This window comes from Cyanistes caeruleus, chromosome 15 (assembly GCF_971803275.1).
Source record: "Cyanistes caeruleus chromosome 15, bCyaCae1.hap1.1, whole genome shotgun sequence".
In the NCBI taxonomy this organism is placed as follows: domain Eukaryota; kingdom Metazoa; phylum Chordata; class Aves; order Passeriformes; family Paridae; genus Cyanistes; species Cyanistes caeruleus.
The window spans coordinates 3,083,529-3,092,244 of record NC_141715.1 but is presented as its reverse complement, the minus strand read 5'-3'; the positions used below and the strand labels follow the sequence as shown (position 1 = coordinate 3,092,244).

The 8,716-nt window shown below is 42.4% G+C and overlaps 1 long non-coding RNA gene across 1 annotated transcript; it reads right to left on the bottom strand.

The window, feature by feature from the left end:
• Nucleotides 1-991: 991 nt before the first annotated feature.
• Nucleotides 992-7,752, bottom strand: LOC111935441 (uncharacterized). The gene is made up of 2 exons (XR_002867694.2): nucleotides 4,587-7,752; nucleotides 992-4,440 (listed from the first exon to the last, which is right to left on the bottom strand). It is a non-coding gene; the product is annotated as an uncharacterized LOC111935441 (long non-coding RNA).
• Nucleotides 7,753-8,716: the final 964 nt, after the last annotated feature.

Sequence of the window (8,716 nt, the reverse complement as noted above, 5' to 3'; positions counted from 1 at the left end):
AGGACAGTAAGGCTCAGTGGAAAAGCAGAAAATAGGTATTGAAATTTGATTTAGCGACTGTGAAACTACAGCTGAATGTGTGGCATCTCAAAAAAACATTAAGATGGAAGATCATATTTTAGGTATGTCAAGCACTGGAAGTGGAAAAAAACCTGAAACTCTCTACACTGGAAAGCAAAAATTATCTTTGCAGTGGAAGTCTAATTTGGCCCAATTTCAGAACCTCTCAATAGAAAACTTAATCAAGAGGCAAAGGAGCAAAGATGATTTTTAAGGTTCTTAGATCCACTTATGAAGTATTATTGTGACTAAAGTTTCACTTATGAGTTTGCATCAACACAATCTGTGCACTGAGCACCATGTGGGGTGCAGACTTTCCTCTTCATCAAAACCCACCACCAAAAGGTGCAGTCGGGAATGAATGGGAGGAAAATGCAGTCGGTGGTGGCAGACACAATTTGATGGAATGACAGACTCTGTGTCAAGGCATTCCAAAGACAGGAAACCTCTGGAGCTCAAGGCTTCAAATGTTGCTCCAAGGGGAGTTTCATTCCCCTGCTGCCTTTGCTTAATTTCAGAGATCACTCAGTGCTGACCCCTGTTTGATTTTAGCTCCTTTGAGCCGCTCCCCGTGGCAGCTTAAATCTCCTTTGCTGCCAGATCTCTCTGACCTTGAATCAATCCACGTCAAAAAATTAACAAACAAATACATTTCATCGAGATTTGTCTTTCCAACACCCAAAAAAGGGGCTACAATATTATCCACAGAAGATTAATGATTATGGCACCTGTTAGTTTTAATAGTTATAATTATATTAGAAGAGCTTTTCTAGAAGATGAGTGAAGCCTCTTCCCCTGAAATTCTCTCAGTGACAGCATAATAAACTGTCAATCCCATGCTGTGGGCTCCAGGGACCAAAGGTTATCCTCCTGTACAGATCCCAGCATTTGAGCAGTGACCCAGGCCCAAAGAACAAAGAACAAGCAAAGGCATTGTTGAAATATTTTAATCTTTAACAGGACAGAACCAAAATCCCAAATTCAAACACCTCATATTGTTTGGTTTGTTAGAAATCTGGGGCTAGGCAATGTACAGATGTAAGCTCTGCAAATATTTTAGGAAAGTCTGGATAAAAATCTTGAATGCAAATGAAAATTTGGACTTCTCCTGACTCCTGTGATGTGATTCTCTCTGGTCTTTAATTTATTGATGTTGTCATTAAAGCCTCACATTTGTGGCTTCTGTGGAAAATGTCATCCTGAGGAGTAGCAGAATTCAGAAATATTACTGGTATCAAAAATTCTAATGGTAACATTGCTTCAGAAGCTTGAAAAAAATCCCTTCTCAAAATGTAAGTTTGAAATAACCCAAACCCCCTTTCTTCATAGGATTTTTTGTTGTTGTTGAAATCATAGGTTTTAACAGCAACTCACAATTGAAACTGGATGTTGAAATGTCTTTTTGATATCTCTGGTGTCAGAAAATTTTGAAAACCCATATCATATAATCACATTTTCTTTAGAAGTTTATTTAACAGGATTTTTAAAATTAAAAGCTGTGCTAAATGTTAAATTGCTACATGTCACATTAATAGCACACAAAGAAGAGAAGCACAGTGTCAGGTATTTATGTATTTCTACCATTGTATAGAACAGCTACGGAAATATTCAATCTCTTTTTGTTGTTGTTGTTGTTGTTTAATCAATCAACATTATTTTTTTTCACTGAGCATGATGCAGGTGCAAAACCCTGCAGGGATGTTCCTGCCCTGTTTGCAAGGCAAAAATCAATGGTGAAAACTTGAAATTCCTTAAAAAATGAATGGTGAGAGGGACGGAAGTGCAGTGATGGTGCAGAGCAGCAGTGGGGACACCTGGGAGCCACAGCTGGATCAGACTCCTTGTCCTTCCACCACAGACCATGCACAAAGTGGCTCCTTTTAAAAGCCACTATTTTAACAAAAAATTTTAAATTTTTAAAAAACATTTAGTTTGTGGACTAAATTTTTCAGAGAAACCAGCACTAATTTTGGTTTTTATCTCACAGGGTTTTTTCCCCCCTGTAAAGAAATGCAGATGTAAAATGTTGCTTTTTGTCTGTGTCACAGAATCCTTTCACTGCTCCTGTCACCCCTTCCATGCTGAAATAAAACAACTTTTCCTCTGGAATCTACAACTTGTACTTCCTGTAGTACTGGGAAGAAATGATTTCATCTTTATCTTCATCTGTACTGAAAGAACAGGTGAAGGAAAATCCCTTCCCATGTTAGCCAGGATTGCTGTTTGTAGTTCTCCAGCATTTCACTGCCCCAAGTCACAGCCAGGTCTTTGTGGAAATTAGATTTACTTTTAATTCCAAGCTCAACTCTATGTGTAATTTATAACAGAGGTGTAAAGACTCATAAAATCACACATGAAGAGAGACGGATTTAACGTTTTCTCAAGCCACAGAAGTGATTCTTCTCTCTGTCTCCTTGTGAAACTTTCTTTCTGTGACTTTAATCTGACCTTTGAAAGACGAAAAAAAGGAAATGTATAATTATTGCCACTTATTTCTGTGCTGTTCCCCTATTATGCTGTTATCAAAGACAACCTACGATGTTCTCTGCACTGATAATCTGAAGTTTCACCTTCCAGTGTGGTCGTGGCTGGAAGAAAGGGGTTGGGAAGCGATTTGAGAGCTGCTCCTGCCTTGACAATCTGAGCACTGTGCACTGATGAATCCCAGACACAGCTTAAACCTTTTCCTTCTGAATCCCAGAAGAAAAACCTCTGGTTTTCAGACCCTCCTGGGTCTGAGGCAGCATTCTCAGAGATCCCATGCTCTTTTTGGTCCTTCTTGTAAATGAGGCTTTTTTATAACCCTGGCACGACCCTTTGTGGCTTCAGTTGGGCAGTATGAAAATCTGTAATGTGTGACATTATAGACATTAATCTTTGTGCTGTGCTGGGACTTCCCTCTGTTTCCTCACATAACACCTTCCTTTTCCTCCTCCTGAACCATGAATTAATTGTTGGATATTTCTTAAATAATGTTATGAAACTTTGTGGCACTTCCAGTTTACTCTTTTTTTGCAGTTTTCCCTCAGGTGTGGAGGCTCTGTTTGTAAAGGCATAGGAACAGACACAAAAATGAATAAATGTTAAATTTTTCTGCTTTTTGACACTTTAAAGGAGTACTCATTTTCAGTTTAACTGAAGGACAAAACAATATATAAATGAGTGAATGCTTATCCTCTTAAAAAGTGTGATTCTCATTACCTCCACCTGCTCAACCATTCTCTCTTAGAAGGATGAAGCACAAAGGTTTCATCAGCAATTGAATCAGGTTTTCTTTGCAGTGGATGAAAATTTCAATGAATTCTTTTGCAAATTTCCAGTTACCTAAATAGTTTTGCATTGATCTTTGTGCCTATATTATAAAAATGTCTCTGCCTTTAAACACAAACCCGACCAACATATTGAATCGACTATTGGGTATGAAAAGAAGCATTTCAAGATAAGACCTCGAGCCTAACTTGGGAAACACAAATTGTTTCTGTTCACATAAAGGATATTTCATCATGGGCACTCCTTTTGGACACCACCACAGGCTTTGATTTGGGAAATGAGTTTTATGCCCTCTAAAAAGTTCTCAGAAGGTCAAAACTTCAGCTGCTGCCCAGCAGCTATTCCTTCAGGGGGAGAAGTGGTCTGACACTATCCCTGAAAGAAAACTCTCACCAAAATGAATGAGAATTCACAAGATTTGCACTTAAGAATAGGAAAAAATGAGAATAAAAAATAGCATTTCAAAAGTCAGCAAAAATCTCCAGGATTCACAGGTTTCTGTGGGAAAATGTGTACAATCCATGACTGCCCAAAAGACTGAACTCTGAGAAAACTGAGAGCAAAAAAAGGATGAGAAGCCAACTAAGTACAGAAAGAAATAATGAGATACCCCAGTTTGCCCTAATCTAGCTCATTGTGAGCCAGCTTAAAGCAGCTGGATGTTCCTTTCAGAAAAAACTGCACAGATTGTGAACCAGGGAAAGGCAGCATCAGAAAAACCTTTTCCTATCAGCCCTGTGGGCAAGGGATCCTGCAGCTGACCTACATTTGCTCAGGAGTGAGGAAAAGCATTTGAAAATGCAAATATTCATCCTTTCATCTTCCTCTCCCTGCTCCGCTTGCCCCCACCCTGGTCCCCGAGCTGACCGTGTGGAATCCTCACAAAAAAATATAAAAAAATCCAAAAAACCCCTCCAAGAGCCATCCCTGCCTGTGCTAACAGACTGTGAAAGATTCAGTCCAAACTTCTGCTCTGATCATGTCACGTCGGCTCTCTCCTGGCGCGAGGGGGCACGGACCAAGTGAGACAGATGCTTCAATCTTCTGAGGAGTTGTCACTTCCCATGACTGTCACTTGGCAGGATGGCGGCTTTCTAATACAGCAAAAGCCTGTGGGGAGAGGGGGGGAAAAAATAACTCACTCCTGGCCAGTTTAGGGTTTTTTCAGCTCTCTCAAGGCTTTCAAGTGAAGGATGGTTGAGCACGGAGATTGTGCCGCCCCAGGACAGCGAGCACAGCAGATCCAAAGTTCTTACTCAGCGGATCCACGATGTCGGTGCTGTCCCAGCACAGCCAACACGAAGCTGTGGGATAATCTGGATTCCCAGGAGAGATGCCACAAGCTGAGTTCCCTCTCTTTGTGATGACCTGCCTCCCTGGAAGGATATTTCTTTGTTGTGTCCCTGCCTCATTGAATGCTACATGGGTTTCTCCGTCTGGAGAGGAGCTGGAGGTTGTGCGGATTCAGGACACGCATGATGAGGCGTTTCCCTGGCAACAGAAATGCCATGAAAAGCTCTCTGAAGAATTCCTCAGGGCTGTGCAACAAATAGAAACATGAACATGCTGAGACCTAAATATAGCTGAGCTTCAGTGCTGTTCATCCAAGCCTTTACATAGCTTGGGCCTGCAGTTGAAAGGAGTGCGGCCTGCAAGGAGCGCGGCCTGCAAGACACGCGGGGATGTTCTCAATGTTTTACAGCGTTTTGCTTTCAGAAAGTGCACGAGGAGAGGCTGGGGATGGGGTTACAGATGGCACCAGCCCACTGCAGGATTACAGCCTGGCCTGAGTTTGCTGTGAAGGTGCCTTTGGTCACCCAGGGAAGGCTCCTCGCTCCTGAGAGCAGCACAGGGTGAGGGAACAGCTGAGTTTTTCAATGAGAAATCAGCTCTGACACTGCCAGAGGTGTGCAGAGTGCCTGTGTGTAAGCAGAGAGGTTCTGGATAAAAGCAGTTCGTGATTTTCCCACTGCAGGGATGGGGGATTAAAGCTCAGACTTTTTTTTGCTTTGATTTGGAGTCAAAAGTTCTAATGTAGCCATTTATGTCTGGTTGCAAATATAGCAGCTGGGCTGCAGAAGAAATAGGCAAATATGCTTGGGCTGTGAAACAATAGGGCAGAGAAATAACCTTCAGTGAGTCATAAAATGGCCCAAAGATGAATGCAGGCTCCCTGGAAATGAAGCTTTTGGATGCCTAAAAGTGGATCTGGGATCATTCAAATGCTTCTTGAAACAAAGAAAAAAAATTCAGAGAATGGTCACCCACTAGAGACTTCAAATAAATCTAAACCCTTGTGTATTTTGTGTGAGGATGCAGTGCAGGCCCATCCCTTCAGATTTCCCTTCTCAAGCCAAACCACAGGGCTGGAAAAGCCAAGGCTGGATTTTGTCCCTGCTGCTGTTCCCTGGCTGCTCTGCGAGCCACCCTTCCCACCTCTGACACTGCAGCAGTGAAGATAAACCTGGAGAAGTGCAGGGAAAGCTGCAAATCAGAAATGTTTTATGGGATGGTGAGGCTGATGCTGGATGTACAGGCTCATTCACACTTTCACTAGTTCCAGGGTGTAATTCAAGGGGAGGAGGATGAAGGCAGTGGAACCAGCAGGAAGATTGGTTCAGTACAATACTCCCACAGCTGGTTTAGTATATTCCCAAATTGTGTAATGACTACTGCATTGCCTTCAGGAGGGGGAAGAAGAAGAAGGCAACCAGAAGGGCAATTTACAGTGAAAAATTTTGATGAAAAAGTGTCGTAGAGGTCAGTGTCTGGACAGGGGAATTTTGGAGAGCAACTCTCAGAGAAACTCAAATAAACACTACAATTTTATCAGAATAAAAATATGACAAAGTTTTCCTCTACAACAAAAACTATTGCACATTTCTAGTGAGGAAGCTGATAAATGTTAGGGGTGATTTAAAACTTGGAGGAACCTCTGCTAATGGCATACATGAAAGAAAACCCTCCAAACAAAAATGACAGAAGTAGCTTTCACTGGAAACAAATACACACAGAATTCTGGAGTCATGGGAAAACCAGGCTGGAGAAAATAATTTAATTCTGATGCTCTTCAGCCACACTGGAGACTGTTTAATCTCAGACCCTTTCCATGGAATCATTGTCCCCTCTGGAAACATCTCAGACACAGAGTGCTGTGCAGAATCCATATGTACTTTTCCTGATCATCTTTTGTGAAACCTTTTTGAATAACCAAAGCTTTCCCAAATCCACAGAATGGAGCATGAGTTCCAAAAAGCAGCCTGAAACCTGCTTACTGAAGCAAATCCCAAGCATCTTTTCCCCGCCTCTAACAGAAATTTTTCTCCCCTGTTCTTAAAAGGAATTGATGTTCCTTCAGTGTTGCGTGTTAGAAATGTTTTGAAAAAAAGCATACAGCTAAATTGCCTCGAAATTTCAGTAGGAACTTAAACCTTTTGTGATATGAGATGATTCCTTTAATTATGTTTACCTGGAGCTTTACATGTATAAGAAGTTCAGTGCAAATCACTGAGTAAAAAAAGAGTTTCAGAGAGTGCAAAGAAAAAGGTCTATAATCCAGCAGCTCTGCTTTTCCCTTTCCTGCCTTTATGATTAATATCAAATATTGCTAATAATATTAAAGAGAAATATCCCTGAAGCAAATTTTGTTATCTAGGAAGTACTTCAGCTCTTGCTGAACTTCATTCTTGAGCACTGATGGAGTAACCACACAGAAAAGCCATCCTGAACTGAAGCCATGAGGTTCCCTAAATCCCAGAGACTGCAGAGCAGTCTGGAATCTGCAATGCTGGAGTGTCTGTTCAATGCACAACACTGAGGCATGGTCAGGTCGAGCTCAGGGCTCCATGAGCCAGTCTGTGGCACTGTCCTGAGCTATCCCAGTGTCCCCAGACCTAGCAGACCCTGGTCCCAGTGTCCCCAGACCCAGCAGACCCTGGTCCCAGTGTCCCCAGACCCAGCAGATCCTGGTTCCAGTGTCCCCAGACCCAGCAGACCCTGGTTCCAGTGTCCCCAGACCCAGCAGACCCTGGTCCCAGTGTCCCCAGACCCAGCAGATCCTGGTTCCAGTGTCCCCAGACCCAGCAGACCCTGGTCCCAGTGTCCCCAGACCCAGCAGACCCTGGTCCCAGTGTCCCCAGACCCAGCAGATCTCAGTTTCAGCACAGATGTCCCACCAGACACGCTGTACAGGCTCCACACAGGGAGAGGGGAAGGCTGTGGATTTCTAGATGCTGCAGGAAGGGCTGCAGAGGTGTCTGCCCACGCTTGGTTTCACAAGCTGTGACTTTGATTTCTGGCCCCTGGGCTGCAGGTGAGGCCCCAGAGGCAGGAGCAGCCTCTTGGCTCCAGCTCTCAGCACACACAGGAGTTGATGTGCAAACTAGGATTGAAATCCCGAGCAAGAATCAGAGCTAGAGAGAGAGAAAATAACAGAACAGAGAGGAAAAGCAGTAAAAATAGGTGTGCCATGATAAAAGCAAAGAGCCCAGAACTCAGGGGGTGAATGAAGTCTCATTCCAGAGCTCAGTGCTGCTGTGATTCCATCCGAGCTGCACTCAGGATATGCTGAGCTCCCCAAAATCTGGAGCTATGGAATTCCATTTTAGCATTAGCCCTGACTTGCTTGGGACTGGAGGTACCTTGACTGTAATTGTTACTATATTAGCAAGCAAATATTAAGTTAATATAAATGAAACAGTCTACCATAATTTGGCTTAATTATTCAGAGAGAAGTCTAGCATAGAAGATAAATAGCTTTAAAATTGCTAAATAATTTGACTCCCCATATAATTGCCTGTGCAATTTGTGTTAATTGCATGTCAAGTACAGGTTTTCAAATATTAATCAATGCTTATTTATATTATTAATTAACATTCTTACATTACATTTAAATAATCTTGCAATGGCAGAGTTATCAAAAGACAAATTTCTATTCCTGTTTTTTTTTTTCCAAACTCTCTCTTCCAAACTGAAAAAAGTCTTTCAGTTCCACCCCTGAGTCACGTACCCCTGCTAAGATCTAGATTTCTCTCAATATTTTCTCTTTCACTGAGATTTGCCACTGTGACCTCTCCATTTGGAATCAATTTTTGGGTGAAAGAAGCTGGGCAAGCCTCCCCATGAGACTCTTCAGTGCCCTGAAGAGGGGAGAGTGGGGAATATTGCAAAAGTTCCTCATTTATCCACTGTCAGCTTTTCCTTTCAATCCCCCCTGAGCTCCCCATGGCCTTGTTCAGCTGGGGAAGTACAAATCAATAATTAGGCACAGTCAGACTTTAACCTGTTACTGCAGAACATAAAATTACTGAAGATGTTTCAAATAAAAAATCGGAGGAACAGCACAATAACTCCTTTATAAATCAGGACTGACCCTCACAGTGCTCTG